This window comes from Pongo abelii, chromosome 4 (assembly GCF_028885655.2).
Source record: "Pongo abelii isolate AG06213 chromosome 4, NHGRI_mPonAbe1-v2.0_pri, whole genome shotgun sequence".
NCBI classification, from domain to species: Eukaryota; Metazoa; Chordata; class Mammalia; order Primates; family Hominidae; genus Pongo; species Pongo abelii.
In genome coordinates, this window is record NC_071989.2 from 43,718,475 (window position 1) to 43,735,956 (window position 17,482).

Sequence of the window (17,482 nt, forward strand, 5' to 3'; positions counted from 1 at the left end):
TGTGGTGTAATTTGTGTATTTACTATCACTGATAGTTCCAATGGCTTTTTTTTTTTTTTTTTTTTTTTGAGACGGAGTCTCACTCTGTGGCCCAGGCTGGAGTGCAGTGGCTCGATCTCAGCTCACTGCAACCTCCGCCTCCTGGGGGGTTCAAAAGATTCTCCTGCCTCAGCCTCCTGAGTAGGATTACAGGCACATACCACCACGCCTGGCTAATTTTTGTATTTTTAGTAGAGACGGGGTTTCACCATATTGGCCAGGCTGGTCTCGAACTCTTGATCTCAAGTGATTCACCTGCCTCGGCCTCCCAAAGTGCTGGGATTACAGGCGTGAGCCACCACACCCAGCCTGATAGTTCCAATGGTTAATTCAAAAACTAGGCACAGTCCAGGCGTGGTGGCTCATGCCTGTAATCCTAGAGCTTTGGGAGGCCGAGGCGGGTGGATCACCTGAGGTCAGGAGTTCAAGACCAGCCTGGCCAACTTGGTGAAATCCCGTCTCTACTAAAAAACACAAAAAATTAGGCAGGTGTGGTGGTGGGTGCCTGTAACCCCAGCGACTTGGGAAGCTGAGGCATGAGAATCGGTTGAACCCAGGAGGCGGAGGTTGCAGTGAGCCGAGATGGTGCCACTGCAGTCCAGCCTGGGCAACAGAGAGACTCTGTCTCAAAAAAAAAAAAAAAAAGTCACAGCTGGGTGTGGTGGCTCACGTCTGTAATCCCAGCACTTTGGGAGGTTGAGGCGGATGGATTGCTTGAGCCCAGGAGTTTAAAACCAATGTAAGCAACATGGCAAAATCAAATATACAAAATTTAGCCAGGAGAGGTGGTGCTCGCCTGTAGTCCCAGCTACTTGGGAGACTGAGGTGGGAGGATCTCTGGAGCCCGGGAGGTCGAGGCTGCAGTGAGCTGTGATTGCACCACTGAACTCTAGCCTAGGTGACAGAGGGAGATCCTGTCTCATAAAAACACAAACAACAACAACAAAAAACAAAAACAAGGCACATCAAAGAATCATCCTTTCTAATTCTCCTGCCTGCTCTTGCTACTATCACTGACTTATGCCATCCGAGGCTGATGCTGGACTTCATGCCAGTGGCCTGTTTTGTAGTGCTAGATTCCACTGCACACCAGAGGGAGGCAGCAAGTGGAATTGGGTGAAACTGGAGCCCAGACTGGCCTTGTCACTCACTAGCTCTCTGAGTTTGGACAAATGTCTCATCCTCTTTAGTAATCTCATCAAGGCAGTGAGAATTTTAATATCTATCTTATAGAGTTTGTTGTAATGGTTAAATTAGTCACATAAGCATATGCAGTACAATGTCTGGTGTACAGTAAGTGCTTAATAAAAGTAGCTTTTAGTATACTTTCCCTGTTACATTGAATAAAATGCTAGCAACACTGCTCTAACACCAACAAAAACAATGGCTACTTCCAGCTGGGTGTGGTGGCTCATGCTTACAATCTCAGCACTTTGTGAGGCCAAGGTAGGGGGGACCACTGGAGCCCAGGGGTCAGGACCAGCCTGGGCAACATAGCAAGACCCTATTTCTACAAAAAATAAAAATTAAAAAAAATGGCTACCTTCAAGCGTCCTTCAAAAAGTGCTACTGCTTTGTGGTTTACATTATATCACCTTTCACAAATTATGTTTTACTTCTTGTTTGCTTGTTTTTGTTTTGTTTTGTTTTGTTTCGTTTTGAGACGGAGTCTCGCTCTGTTGCCCAGGCTGGAGTGCAGTCGTGTGATCTTGGCTCACTGCAAGCTCCACCTCCTGGGTTCACGCCATTCTCCTGCCTCAGCCTCCCGAGTAGCTGGGACTACAGGTGCCCGCCACCACGCCTGGCTAATTTTTTGTATTTTTAGTAGAGACGGGGTTTTACTGTGTTAGCCAGGATGGTCTCGATCTTCTGACCTTGTGATCCACCCGCCTCGGCCTCCCAAAGTGCTGGGATTACAGGCATGAGCTTCCGCGCCCGGCCTGCTTGTTTTTACTACTAATATTTATTTGGTGCCTACCATATCCTAGGTTGCACTACATACTAGGGAATATTGAAGATATGAAGATAAATAAGCAGCAGAAGGTCAGTCTTAGAGAGGCTAAACGTAATGAGAATATAAATTTATACTCTGTCGGTTCAAAGTGTGAGCAGAGTTCAGTGGAAATACTGAGATGGAGCAATTAACTCTGGGTAAGTAGAGAAAAGAAAATACCACCGGGCGGGGTGGCTCTATGCCTGCAGTCCCATTACTTTGGGAGGCCCAGGAGTTCAAGACCAGCCTGTGCAACATATTGAGACCTTGTCTCTATTAAAATTTTTAAAAAATTAGCCAGGAGGGGTGGTGTGTTCCTGTAGTCCCAGCTACTTGGGAAGCTAAGGGAGAAGGATTGCTTGAGCCCAGGGGTCAAGGCTGTAGTGAGCCATGATTGTGCCGCTGCACTCCAGCTTGGGTGACAGAGTGAGACCCTGTATCAAAAAAAAAAAAAAAAAAGTAGGTTGGGGAAGAAAAAAAGAAAACCAAGAAAGTATATTAGGAGGGTCTTGAAGGCTGAATAAGAAAAGAGCAAGTGCTAGTCCTGGCTTCCCTGGTACAGTGCACTCCCTGCCTGCTGCAGCCTGACTCGGCCCCCCAGTCTCCCAAGGCCACTCCCCCAGGCATGGCACAGGGCCTCGCCTCACTAAGGCAGCAGCACAGCTGCACACGCCTCACTAAGTCACAGCAGCACACGTGACTTCATGCTTGGCACCAAAGCTGATGGTGAGACCATTCTAAAAGGCCTCCAGTCCATTTCCCAGGATCAGGGGATGGTGGAGTTGGTGTACAGCTGGAAGGACCATGGCTATTTAGCAACCTGCACAAACAAGAATGGCAGCTTTGCCAATTTGAGAATTTACCCACATGGACTGTGTTGCTGGATCTTCAGAGTTACGATAGTGATGCACAAGGCAAAGAAGAGATCGACGGTATTTTGAACAAAGTAAAATTGAGTCAGGACAGTACTGGCGGGTAAAACGATTACCATCCATAGTTCGAGGAGGAGCCATCAACGGATATTGGCCCATTACTGATGGGCGCCTGGTTGAATATGTCATAGATTGAGGTGGTGTATGACGAAGATTCATCTTATCAAAATATAAAAATTCTACACTTGAAGCAGTTTGGAAATATTCTCATCCTGAGTGGGGAATGTTAATTTGGCAGAGAGTGATTTGGCTTATACCCGGGCCATCACGGGCAGTGGCAAAGAAGATTACACTGGCAAAGATGTACTCATTCTGGGAGACAGAGATGGGAGCATATTGTGTGAAATAGTCAAACTAAAACCAAAGATGGTCACTATGGTAGAGCTTGACCAAATGGTGATCAATGGATGTAAGAAATATATGCGAAAAACGTGTGGCGATGTCTTAGACAATCTTAAAGGAGACTGCTGTCAGGTTCTAATAGAAGACTATATTCCGGTTCTGAAGAGGTACACCAAAGAAGGGAGATAATTTTATTATGTGATTAATGATTTGACAGCTGTTCCAATCTCCATGTCTCCAGGAGAAGATTCCACATGGGAGTTTCTCAGACTGATTCTTGACCTCTCAATGAAAGTATTGAAACAAGATGGGAACTACTTTACACAGGGGAACTGTGTCAATCTGATGGAAGCGCTGTCGCTCTATGAAGAACAGCTGGGGCATCTGTATTGTTCTGTGGAATTCTCAAAGGAGATCGTCTGTGTCCCTTCATACTTGGAATTGTGGGTATTTTACACTCTTTGGAAGAAAGCTAAACCTTAAAGATGAATAGCCCCTAATCACATGTGCTGCAAATAGCCTTCCTGACCTCCATATGCTGTACATGACATCAAAATGAGTCAGGCAATTGATTGTGAATTCCTCAAAGTTTTCCTTTTTTTAACTATTATTTTTAATTTTAAAAAGCAAATGGAAAATCTGTATTTTGATGAGCTTAGGGTGTTATTTTTTTGAAAGTCAGCTGAATGATGGTTAGACAGCCCAGCGAAGACTGCTAAATGCACTGACCCCCCCAGAATGTGATTTTTGTTCCTTTTTATTTCTCTGTGGGCTTTTGTTTTTGTTTTTGTTTTGGTAGATCTTCAGTTTGGATGTTTGGAGGAATGAACATCGTTGTTTTGTGCTGAAAGAAAGATCTTGATGGTGTTTCTTTCCCTAAGAATTGACTTAGATATTAAAATTTGGTGCTTTCAAGACAGAGTTAAAAAAATGAATAGGAATTGCTTCAATTAAAATTACAAAAGAGAAAAAAAAAAAGAAAAAAGCAAGTGTGGTTGGGTGCAGTGGCTCATGCCTGTAATCCCAGCACTTTGGGAGGCTGAGGCAGGCAGATCACAAGGTCAGGAGTTCGAGACCAGCCTGACCAATATGGTGAAATCCTGTCTCTATTAAAAATACAAAAATTAGCCTGGCATGGTGGCAGACGCCTGTAGTCCCAGCTACTCGGGAGGCTGAAGCAGGAGAATAGCTTGAACCGGGAAGTGGAGGTTGCAGTGAGCCGAGATCGCGCCACTGCATTCCAGCCTGGGCGACAGGGCGAGACTCCGTCTCAAAAAAAAAAAAAAAAAAGAAAAGAGCAAGTGTGTTCCAGTTAGGGAAAACTGGGTATGTAAAGCCACATGGGCATGAAAGGACATGTTACGATAGGGGAAATAAAACTTAAGGAATAAATGGTATAATTGAAGCAGATCTCAGAACTTTCCTTCAAGGCTGGATATTTAACTGCGTCTTTGATCTTTGGGGGAAAGGGACTAGAGATGGTTGGAATCCTGGGTAAACACTGATCTTTTAGAATCCTAGAGGTGAGATTTAATTCACTGCTAATTAGTGTTGGTTTTGGCTCCCCTAGGGAAATGTAAACATAAAGAAGGCAAGGAGCAGGAACTCCGGCAAAGGCAAGTCCATAGGTGTGTACATTTCCAGAACTACTTGGAGAAATTGAGAAGTGCAAAGAAGGTCTTGAAAATAGAACAGGAATTATGTCTCATGCTTTAAAATAAAGTAAATTCTGCTGGAAGCCACTAACACATCACACCCTAAAAATAAAAACAGAGGGAAAATGGAGCCTCTTTTACTGTTGGTGTGATCATTTTAACCTCAGCAACCTTCCAAGGGAAAACCATAATCAGGTTGTTTTTATTGTCTGCAGGCTGGAGCAAATGCTGGTTTGTAAACATTGTAATGCCTCCAACTCAAGAGCCTTAGGAATGTCTACCCGCATTTGAGGTATGCTTCACTGGGAGCCCTAAGAGTGTTGTGCAAAAGCAATGGGGCAGCTCATCAAACCCACAGTGTTTCAGAAATTTTCCAGCTAGAGAGGTGCTCTGGTTTAGGGGCACATTGAACAAACCTGCCTTTGTTTCAGGAGAAAACACTGGAAAGGGTTTTGCTTTTTTTGTTTGGTTGCTTTTAAATTTTTGCCTTTTATTTTTCTTCATAGAACAGTTGTTTGTGTTGATTTTTTTTTTCAACCAAAAAAGGATGTTTATGACAGAAGTATCTATTTCTGTATCTTCTGGTATCCATGCTACCTTTATTTATTTATTTTAATTTTATTTTATTTCTTTTGTTTTTTGAGACACAGAGTCTCGCTCTGTTGCCCAGGCTAGAGTGCAGTGATGTGATGTCAGCTCGCTGCAACCTCCACCTCCTGGGTCCAAGTGATTCTCCCACCACAGCCTCCAGAGTAGCTGGGATTATAGGTGCGACCACGCCCAGCTAATTTTTGTATTTTTAGTAGGGATGGGGTTTCACCACATTAGCCAGGCTGGTCTCGAGCTCTTGACATCAAGTGATCCGTCTGCCTGGGCCTCCCAAAGTGCTGGGATTACAGGCATAAGTCACCACACCCGGCCCCATGCTACCTTTAAAAACATCTGAACAATTCAAATCAATTCAGCCAGTGGTTACAGACTCTTCCCTGGTGCCCAGAATCTGAAATGAGTAAGATTGAGGACCTGCCCCACAGAAACGCACATTACGGTGGGGAGGACAAGTATGTACACAGTAACTGAAACACCAGACAAGATTTGAAGATGTTGGAAATACCAGAGGAATAGCTGAATTCCGCTTAGGGTATTAGAAAGAGAAAAGACCAGGAGGGGAGGGGAAGGGAGGAGAGAGGAAGGGAGGAGACAGGAGGAGAGGAGAGGAGAGGGGAAAATTTAAGCTGAATTTGAATAATAGGTAGAATTGCAACCATTAGATGGTTGTGATAAGAAAAGGAATAAAATTAATCTCTTGTAAAACAAGAATTTAAAACAAATTTTATGCTCAGTAACAAAGTAAAACCAGTTTTTATTTATTTATTTATCCATTCCATAAACATGTATTGAGTATCTATGAGGTGTCAGGCACTGTTTAGAGATAGAGATGCATAAAACATCTTCCCTGCCCTCAGGTGAAGAGAGATGTGCACATAAAAACTTATACTACAGAGAGTCAATTATCAACAGAGGGGTGCATAAAATACTCTGGGGCACCACGGACTGGAGGGAGTCAGAGACTTCACAGAGGGACAGAGACTTGGAGGTTCAGTGGGGTATGGGTTGAGGAAAACATTATATGCAGGGGGAATGTCATGTATTGCCATGTACAAAGACACAGAAGCATGAAACTGCATGGGATTGTAGGGGAGCCAAGGGGAAAGTTCCCTTCACCCTCTGCAGGTTCACTGAAAAGTCACTGACATGAAGCAGATTAATAGGAGAAAAGGCATGCAAATTTGTTTAACGTATATACACAGAGCCTTTAGAATTAAAACCCAACCCCCCAATGAAGTACAGCAGCTTATCTACCATCACATCTTGATGTTACAGAAAGAATGGGGACTTGGAGCTGGGTGTGGTGGCTCACGCCTGTAATCCCAGCACTTTGGGAGGCCAAGGCAGGTGGATCACTTGAGGTCGGGAGTTTGAGACCAGCCTGGCTAACATGGTGAAACCCCCATCTCTACAAAAAATACAAAAATTAGCCGGGCATGATGGCAGGTGCCTGTAATCCCAGCTACTCAGGAGGCTGAGGCAGGAGAATCACTTGAACCCAGGAGGCAAAGGTTGCAGTGAGCTGAGATTGCACCACTGTACTCTGGACTGGGTGATAGAGCGAGAACCTTTCTCAAAAAAGAAAAAGAAAAGGAAGAGGAAAGAAAGAAAGAAGACTTGGATCCTGGCAAAAGAGATTATGGGAGGGGGGTGGAAAGAAATTCTGTTAAGGGGCAATGAACCAATAGGGAACAGAGATTAACTTGTAAATAGGTCTTTTTGACAGTGAAAGGTTCTGGTCTGCTCAATTGTGGTTACATTCTTACTCTTGTAGTGGGGAAGAAAAAACAATTGTTCTCCTTGGGTCTGGATCTTAGGCAGATAGGAACTTCAGCTTTCCCAAAGAAGTTGTCTGTCTAAGATCCACACCCACCAAAGTCTTTGGGAACGAGCATGGGGACTGGGGGGAATGTCAGTGAGACCTTGCAGTTTCTTCAGTTCAGCATGTCAATGTATCATATTTTGGAATATTGGCTGCTAAGCCTCAACAGGATGTTTGTGAGACCTCAAGTACTTGGAGACATCTCAAATATAGGGCATATGGAGGGGGGCAAGTGGGAAAAGGGGAGATGAGAAATGAAGCTAGAAATAAAGCCAAGAACTAGATCTTGAGGAGCTTTCTAGACCATGCAATGGAAATCTAATTTTATCCTATAGACATTTTAATGAAGGATTTTAAGCAGGGCAGTACTATGGTAAAATCTACATTTTGGAATAATCACACAAGTGGTTTGCTGGAGAATAAAATTGAGCTGGGAATAAAATTAAGATGGGAAGTAGGGAAGCCTGCTAGAAGGTTCTTTCAGCCACCTAGGCACAGGATGGGATTAAGACCGTTAGAGTCCATCACCCTTCATCAAACCACACATGCAACTCAAAATTCAAGCAAAGCTAACCATATAAGACTAACAAAAACAAAATTCGTATTTTCCTTAGGATGATTACCTAGATGCATTGAGAAATATATATATTGAATATAAAAGTATTTTAAGACTTTTATTTCTACCTCTCTTGGATGCCCCTGGTCTGCTGGTGCCTTAAAGCATGTGCATCTCTACCTACTGTGGGATCCCAGGATGGAAATGTAAAAGGATTGGGATGGTGTGGAAGTGGGAAGATCAACAGGATTGGGTGAGGGGAAGGTAGAGGACAGGAATGGCACCTAGGTTTCCTGCTTGGCTAACGGATCGCACATCATTTCTGGGTTTCTGTTCCTTATCCTTCCCAACACATGGCAGAGGTCTCCTCCCAGACAGGAATGGTCCCAACCTGTTCCTGTTGCAGAGGTTCTCTATCCTTTGAGCTTAGTCCAGACTCCAATAGGGATTTTTAAATACTCTCACATGAGGACCAAAAATAAATCCCTCCACAGTCTTTAAAATGCTCAGGACCAGAGTCAGCCTGTAACACACCATGGTTTCAGCACCGTTGTCATGAGGCTCCAGAAGCAACCCTGGGGCTCAGGAGAGGAGGGCTCAGCAGGGCTCCCTCATTCCTTCCTCCCATCTCTAGTCCTCCTTTTAGTGGCTCCTGTGTACGAAGATAACCCAGTCCCCTCAGTCACTCTGGGACTGTGGCTCAGTGACAAAAGGAGAAGATGCAGCCTGATAGAGACACCAACTCTAAATGTCTGGGAACAAGGCCCTGGGCAGCAACTAAATATATCACTGCGATTGCTCCTGAATGTTCTAGAGCACCAAAGACTCTGTTGGGAAGCATATTCTCACCATGCACTTGGGTCTAGTGTTCATTGCACTATTTCCTTTCAAGAGCCTCAAAACCCTAACTTCAAGAGCAAACAAAAGCAAATTTAGAATGTGTACCAGATATATTCTCAATTATAGCTTCAGCTTCCCCTCTGTGTTTGCCCAGGTGCAGAGTAGAATATGGGCTCCCATATGTACCATTTACTGTTTTTCATCAATATTTAAGCATCCACCTTTGCCAGAGGGTGTATTCAGGAAACTGGTAACTATGCCACCATTTCAACCACTTATTTGGTGCCTGATATCATTTTTTCTAAGTCATCCTATTTCTGGATTCAAAACTTTGAAAAAAATCTCCATTTTTTTCCTTCTTTCTTTCTTTCTTGTTTCTTTTTCTTTCTTGTTTCCTTTTCTTTTCTTTTCTCTTCTCTTCTCTTCATTCTCTTTTCTTTTCTTTTTTCATTTCTTTTCTTTTCTTTTCTAGATGGAGTCTCATTTATTGTCACCCAGGCTGGAGCTCAGCGGCACGATCTTGGCTCGCTGCAACCTCCACCTCCCAGGTTCAAGTGATTCTCGTGCCTCAGCCTCCCAAGTAGCTGGGATTACCAGCATGCACCACCACATCTGGCTAATTTTTTTTTTTTTTTTTTTTTGAGATGGAGTCTCGCTCTGTCACCCAGGCTGGAGTGCCGTGGCACATTCTCTGCTCACTGTAATCTCCGCTTCCTAGGTTCAAGTGATTCTCCTGCCTCAGCCTCCAGAGTAGCTGGGATTACAGGTGCCTGCCACCACGCCCAGCTTATTTTTGTACTTTTTTAGTAGAGACTGGGTTTCGCCATATTGGCCAGGCTGGTCTTGAACTCTTGACCTCAGGTGATCCACCCACCTCGGCCTCCCAAAGTGCTGGGATTACAGGCGTGAGCCACTGCCCCGGCCAATTTTTGTGTTTTTAGAAGAGATGGGTTTCACCATGTTGGCCAGGCTGGTCTCAAACTCCTGATCTCAAGTGATCTGCCTACCTCAGCCTCCTAAAGTGCTGAGATTACAGGCGGGAGCCACCATGCCTAGCTCTTTCTCTCTCTCTCTTTCTTTCTTTCTCTTTCTCCTTCCTTCTTTTCTTTTCTTTCTTTTTTTTTTTTTTTTTTGTCTTACCTTTTTACCCAGGCTGGTCTTGAACATCTGGCCTTAAGCAATCCTCCCACCTCAGCCTCCCAAAGTGCTGGCATTACAGGCATGAGCCACCACGCCCAGCCAAAAATATCTCAGTTTTGGAATGCTGGACTCGACCATCCCAGGCAGCTGAGGCAGTTGACTGTATCAGGGAGGATTCACTCACTTTTACATACATGGTTATCAGAGACAGGCCACATTCCCAGATCACAGTAGAGATATATGCATATTTTTAGCCCTTAAACCAAGAAAATCTCTGTTGTAGTTATAAGTAGGCAAAACAATATCATCATCAACAATAAAAACATACCCAGAAGTATACATGGTAAACTTGAAAGAACTTGAATTCTCCATTTCTACCCCAATTTCATTTCCCTCCTTCCTGGCAACAATTGGGGCTTCATTTGTGCAGAACTTTTCTTGAACTTTGCAAATATCTTTCCTTATTTATGAATAGATGTCCAATTACATGAGTAGTGACTATCATGAAGCTCTCAGAAATGTGCCCATTTTGTGGACTTCATGGTTATTTAACTTACACCCTCCTTATCTTCACACTTATAAATAATTCTTAAATTTCAAGCTAAAGTTGTACAGAGGTAGGGGTAGATGTGAACTGGGAATCAGAAACCTTCTCCATGCATACTTCTGAATATTTTTATGTTCAGGCTGTGATCTTTTTGTAGTTTTCTGCATTTAAATAATGTCCAGTCTCTAGAGCTCAAGCTTTGCTCATGAGCTGCCCTGTGAGATGACAGGTCCTCATTATCTGCTTTCACTTACCTCCTTGGGGAAATGTTTTCAGCCAAAAATACTGGGTCAATTAGCAAGTACTATGGAACAGTGTGTAATTCTCAGAACTGACTCCCAAAGCCCTCTGGCTCCCTGGTGAGCAACACTTAAATGCCTCTCTGACATTGTGTAATCACTTCTTCAGTCAGCCGCACACCAGTTCCCGCTCTGGGGAGGGAAGTGTGCCTAATTACATTTGCCTTTCTCTTCATCACTCATGAAGGATGAAGGTCTTCTGTGCGGATGCCTCCTGGGCCCAGCAGTTCTTGGAGCAGTAAAGGCTTAGCCAGCAAAAGGCCCATCTTTTTTTCTTTTTTCGAGATGGAATCTGGCTCTGTTGCCCAGGCTGGAGTGTAGTGGCGCAATCTCGGCTCACGCAGCCCCCGCCTCCTGGGCTCAGGTGATTCTCCTGCCTCATCCTCCTGAGTAGCTGGAATTACAGGCATGTGCCACCACGCCCAGCTAATTTTTGTATGTTTAGTAGAGACGATGTTTTGCCATGTTGGCCTGGCTAGTCCCCAATCCCTGACCTCAAGTGATCTGCCCACTTGGGCCTCCCAAAGTGCTGGGATTACAGGCGTGAGCCACCATGCCGGGTCCCATCTTTTCCTTTTAACAAGCAGTTTACTTTGCTTTCCCAAGCCAAGTAGACCTGCATGAGCTTTGACTTCATGATTCTTGTTCTTTAGTGGATTTACGTTATTACTTACTACGCTCCCTTCAGATGTAGGGCCAGTTTGGATTTGACGTATTTTCTCTTCCTGTAAAGTCCAGAATGACTGCAGATACCTACATAATTTATGGTTTTCCTGGCTCCCCAGGAAATATATCACTGGGGAGGCAGGCACTCCCCAGAAGCTTTTCTGTTTCCTATCATGATGAATATTTATTTGATTTGAAAAAACAACTCATTCTTTTGATCTTGGTGTACATATAGGTATATACCTATAAAGAAATATAAATACCCTTTATTGCCATTTTATTTCCTGAGTATCATTTTAAAATGTAGCATTGTTTTGTATGGACTAAAGAAGGCTTTTTCTGAAGACCCCAGGCATGGTTTTCTGTGAAGTGAGTTGAGGAAATGGAAACTGGTGAGTCTGACTCCGTGTTTGCTCAGGGCTGGTACTAATTGAGCCCCCTATGAATTTTGAACTGTCATTCATGATAATTGAGGAAACAAAAGCTGTATCAGAAGAGAAATCAGATGCGATGACCATGAACACAAAAGGCTGTCTTTTTTCTCTGAGATGCAGGATGTGCATTTAAACGTTAATCTCTTGAGATGAGTGCATTTCATATCTTTTGGTAGTGCAATAAAGAAAGGTATCAGTGCTTGAGTAAAAAGATACAGAAATATTGGCACTTAGTGCATGAAGGCTTTTTGGAAGAGGTGAGCAAGAAGTATTTTGGTAACTGCGGACAAGTCATGTAACCTTTTTGTCCTTTGTCTCCTAATCCATAAAGTGAGAAGGTAAGAGGAGAGAAGCACTGAGGTGTCTTCAATTTCTTGCCTTCCCCGATTGTATAAGTCTTCATATTTTGGACAGTTTGAGCAAAGACCAGTAGGCAGGATCTAAATAAAAGTATGAAAATGGAGATAGTTGTTGAGAATGTAAGCTGGCTGGAAAATGTGGGCAGAGATGGGAATGACAGAAAGAGAACATAAATGGTCTGGAATCAGAAAGTTATATTTAATCCAAAAATGTGGTCAAGGTAGGAAAAGGATTTTGGGAGCAGCTGGCTGGATGGTTTGCATGAAGTGAATATTTTCTAGTGTGACATTTTAATTCCTTTAGTTATTTTAACAGCTTTATTGAGATATAATTCAGATACCATACAATTCACTCATTTAAAGTATACAACTCAATGGTTTTACATATTCAGAGAGCTGTGCATACACCACCACTATCAATTTTAGAACATTTTCATTACCCTAAAAAGAAACCCTGCTTTGCTTAGCCAGCTTTACCAATCTCTCCCCTCATACTCCAGTCAACCATGAATCTACTCTCTGTCTTTATAAATTTGCCTCTTCAGAACATTTCATGTAAATGGAATCATACAATGTGGTCCTTTGTGACTGGTTTCTTTCACTTAATGTAATGTTTTCAAGAGTCATTCATGTTGTAGCATGTATCAGTACTTCATTTCTGTTTATTACTGAATAGTATTCCATTGCATGGATATACTACATGTATTCATCCATTCATCAGTTGATGAATATTGGATTGTTTCCACTTTTTGGCTGCTATAAATAAAGCTGCTATGAGCACTCATATACAAGCTTTTGTGTGGACATGCACAAAAAAAAAAAAAAAGTCCTGCACCATATTACATTCCAACCAGCAGCATATTAGGGTTCCAATTTCTCCACATCCTTGCCAACCCTTGTTATTAATTATCTTTTTTATTCTAGCAGGTATGAAGTGGTATCTGATTGTGGTTTTGCATTACCTGATGGATAATGATGCTGAACATCCTTTAATGTGCTTATTGGCCATTTGTATATCTTCTTTGGAGAAATGTCTATTCAGATCTTCTGTCTATTTTTTTTTTTTTTTTTTAAGATGGAGTTTTGCTCTGTCACCCAGGCTGGAGTGCAGTGGCACTATCTTGGCTCACTGCAACCTCTGCCCGAGTTCAAGAAATTCTTCTGCCTCAGCCTCCCAAGTACCTGGGATTACAGGTGTATGCCACCATGCCTGGCTAATTTTTGAATTTTTAGTGGAGACAGGATTTCACCATTTTGGCCAGGCTGGTCTCGAACTCCTCACCTCAGGTGATCCACCCACCTCGGCCTCCCAAAGTGCTGGGATTACAGGCGTGAGCCTCCGTGCCCAGACCTCTGTTTTTCTTTTTTTCAGACTGATCTCACTCTGTCGCCCAGGCTGGAGTGCAGTGGCTTAATCTGAGCTCACTGCAACCTCCGTCTCCTGGGTTCAAGTGATTCTCCTGCCTCAGCCTCCTGAGTAGCTGGGATTGTAGGCTCCCACTGCCATGCCCGGCTAATTTTTGTATTTTTAGTAGAGATAGGGTTTCACTATGTTGGCCAGACTGGTCCTGAACTCCTGACCTCAAGTGATCTGCCTGCCTCGGCCTCCCAAAATGCTGGGATTACAGGCGTGAGCCACCGTGCCCGGCCTCCTCTGTCTATTTTTAATTGGGTGATATATTAGTATGTTTTCCATTGCTATAAAGGAATACCTGAGATTGGATAATTTATAAAGAGGCCTATTTGGCTCACAATTCTGCCAGCTGTACAAGAAGCATGGTACCATCATCTGCTCAGCTTTTGGTGAGGCCTCAGGAAGTTTGCATTCATGGTGGAAGGCAAGAGGAGCCAATGTGGCACATGGCGAGAGAGGGAGCGAAAGAGAGAGGAGGAGGTGCCATGCTCTTTAAAACAACCAGCAATCTGTGAACTAACAGAGAGAACTCACTCACTAACACAGGGGACAACATGAAGCAATTCATGAGGGATCCTTCCCCATGACCCAAACATCTCCCATTAGGTCCCACCTCCTTCAAAATTGAGGATCAAATTTTTCTTCTTTTCTTTCTTTTTTTTTTTTTCGTGACAGAGTCTCATTCTGTCTCCCAGGCCCCAGTGCAGTGGCACAGTCACATTCACTGCAGCCTCAACTTCTCAACTCAAGAGATCCTGCCACCTCAGTGCCCCCACTCCACCCCCCATGAGCTGAGACTGCAGGAATGATATGGTTTGGCTGTGTCCCCATCTTGTGTCTCATCTTGATTTGTAGTTTCCATAATCCCCATGTGTCATGGGAGAGGCCAGGCAGAGATAATTGAATCATGGGGGCAGTTTCTCCCAACCGTTCTTGTGATAGTGAGTGAGTTCTCATACGATCTGATGCTTTTATAAGGGGCTTTTCCCACTCAGCACTTCTCCTTGCTGCTGTCATGTGAAGGAGGACATGTTCGCTTCCCCTTCTGCCATGATTGTAAGTTTCCTGAGGCCTCCCCAGCCCTGTGGAACCTGTGAATTATTAAACCTCTTTCCTTTATAAATTACCCAGTCTCAGGTATGTCTTTATTAGCAGCATGAGAAAGGACTAATACAAGGCATGAACCACCACACCTGTCTAATTCTAAAAATTTTATTTGTAGAGAAAGTGTCTCACTGGTGCACAGGCTGGTCTCAAACTCCTAGGCTCAAGTGATCCTCCCACCTCAGCCTCCCAAAGTGCTGGGATTGCTGGTGTGAGCCACCATACCTGTCCTGGGTATCAAATTTCAACATCAGATTTGGAGGGGACAAATATCCAAATGCTATCAGGTGATATTAAAACAATTATTGAGTTGTGTTACTTACAGATTCCATATACAAATACAAGTACCTTATTAGACACAAAATTTGCAAAAACGTTTCCTGTTCTGTGAATTATCTTTACACTTTCTTGATTGTGTCTTTTTTTTTTTTTTTTTTTTTTTTTTGAGATGGAGTCTGGCTCCGTCGCCCACAGGCTGGAGTGCAATGGTGCAGTCCTGGCTCACTGCAATCTCCGCCCCCTGGGTTCAAGTGATTCTCCTGCCTCAGCCGCCCGAGTAGCTGGGACTACAGGCACATGCTACTACACCTGGCTAATTTTTGTATTTTTAATAGAGACAGGGTTTCACTATGTTGGCCAGGCTGGTCTTGAACTGCTGACCTCATGATCCGCCTACCTCGGCCTCCCAGAGTGTTGGGATTACAGGCGTGAGCCACCGTGCCCAGCCAATTGTGTCCTTTGATGCATACGATTTTTAAATTTTGATAATGCCCAGTTTATGTATTTTTTCTTTTATTGCTTATATTTTTGTATTTTTGGTTTCATATCTAAGAAACAATTGCCTAATCCAAGGTTGTGCAGATTTATGCCTACGTTTTCATCTAAGAGTTTTATATCTTTAGCTCTTACATTTAGGTCTTTAATGCATCTTGAATTAAATTTTGTTTATGGTCTAAGGTAAAGGTCTAACTTTATTCTTCTGCATGTGGATATCTCTCTTTTTTTTTTTTTTTTTTGAGATGGAGTCTCACCCAGGCTGTAGTGCGGTGGCACCATCTCGGCACACTGCAACCTTCACCTCCCAGGTTCAAGCGATTCTCCTGCCTTAGCATCCCGAGTAGCTGAGATTACAGGCGGGCACCACCACGACCGGCTAATTTTTGTATATTTAATAGAGACAGAGTTTCATTGGCCAGGCTGATTGCAAACTCCTGACCTCAGGTGATCCGCCCGCCTCTGCCTCCCAAAGTGCTGGGATTACAGGTGTGAGCTACTGCGCCTGGCCCACGGTGGCTCTCTTTAATTATTTTGTAGTTATATATTTTTATTTTCTTAACATTTGCTCTAAGGCATACAATATAAAATTTAACTTAATCAAAACCTAGTTTAGATTTATACTAACTTCATTTCAGTGGGATCCAGAAACTTTATTCCCTTGTAGCTCCATTTCCTCCTTCCCTTTGTTATGCCATTATTGTTTTATGTATTACATCTGCATATGTTAAAAATATGACACATAGTTATAATGATTACTTTATATAATGTTAAGTGCTTTGAAGAAGCCGAGAGAAGAAGGTAGTAAGCATAGGGGGGTCATGAGAGAAGAAGGCAGTAAGCATAGGGCGGTCATGATAAGCCCCGAGAGTGCAGAAATGCCCTCTGCTCTGCCCTCATGACATCCTCTCTCCTGGAACAGTGTCTGCCACATATTGGTTCTCACTTGATACACAAATGAATGAATGATGATCTCCATATAGACATTAATAAATGAACTCCCAGCGAGTCCCAATAAGGTGTGGAGATAAATAAGGAAGAGATTAAGAGAATACTGTTAAGTGAGTTGTGGTGCTGTTGGGGCAGAGAGAAAAGAGTGCCTTTCTGATTTGTCAAAAGAAAAACCTTAGGCTGGGTGCTGTGGCTCATGCCTGTAATCTCAGCACTTTCGGAGGCCGAGGTGGGCCGACCACTTGATGTCAGAAGTTCAAGACCAGCTTGGCCAACATAATGAAACCTGAGCTGGGTGTGGTAGTGCGTACCTGTAATTCCAACTACTCAGGAGGCTGAGGCACGAGAATTGCTTGAACCTGGGAGGCAGAGGTTGCAGTAAGCCAAGATTGCACCACTGCACTCCAGCCTGGGTGATGAGTGAGACTGTCTCAAAAAAAAAAAAAAAAAAAAGAAAGGAAAGGGAAAAGATAGAAAAGAAAAACCTTAGACGAATTAAACTTAAAGAGTTTAATTGAGCAAAGACTGATTCTCCAATTGGGCAGCCCCCGAGTCAGAACAGGTTCAGAGAGGCTCCAGGGCAGCTGTGTGGTCAAAGAAGATTTATGAATAGAAAAAGGAAAGTTATGCACAGAAAACGGAAGTGAGGTACAGAAACAGCCGGATTGGTTATAGCTCAGCGTTTGCCCTGTTTGAACACAGTTTGAACAGTTGGCTGCTTTTGATTGGTTGAAACTTGATGACTGGCTCTCCCTCTCCCTCTCCCTCTCCCTCTCCCTCTCCCTCTCCCTCTCCCTCTCCCTCTCCCTCTCTTCGGTCTCCCTCTCCCTCTCTTCGGTCTCCCTCTCCTTCTTTTTTCGGTCTCCCGCTGTTATCGAAGCTGGACTGTACTGCCATGATCTCGGCTCGCTGCAACCTCCCTGCCTTGGGCTCCTGTGACTCTCCTGCCTCGGCCTGCCGAGTGCCTGGGATTGCAGGCGCGCGCCGCCACGCCTGAATGGTTTTT

At 43.7% G+C, this 17,482-nt stretch overlaps 1 protein-coding gene and 1 pseudogene across 4 annotated transcripts in view; both read left to right on the forward strand.

Annotated features, from left to right (window-relative positions):
- Nucleotides 1–17,482, forward strand: part of NIM1K (NIM1 serine/threonine protein kinase) — a 91,444-nt gene that overhangs the window by 11,873 nt on the left and 62,089 nt on the right. The window contains exons 2-3 of one of the 4 annotated variants that reach the window (XM_063724096.1): nt 4,877–4,934; nt 5,177–5,253. The exons of 2 other annotated variants lie outside the window; for them this stretch is intronic. The gene's annotated coding sequence lies outside the window, so the exon portion shown is untranslated. Of the gene's footprint in view, nt 1–2,027; nt 2,191–4,876; nt 5,254–17,482 lie in introns of all 4 variants that reach the window. One more of the 4 variants, XM_063724097.1, reaches the window with a different exon arrangement.
- On the forward strand, nt 2,693–4,166 carry LOC103890626 (spermine synthase-like; annotated as a pseudogene).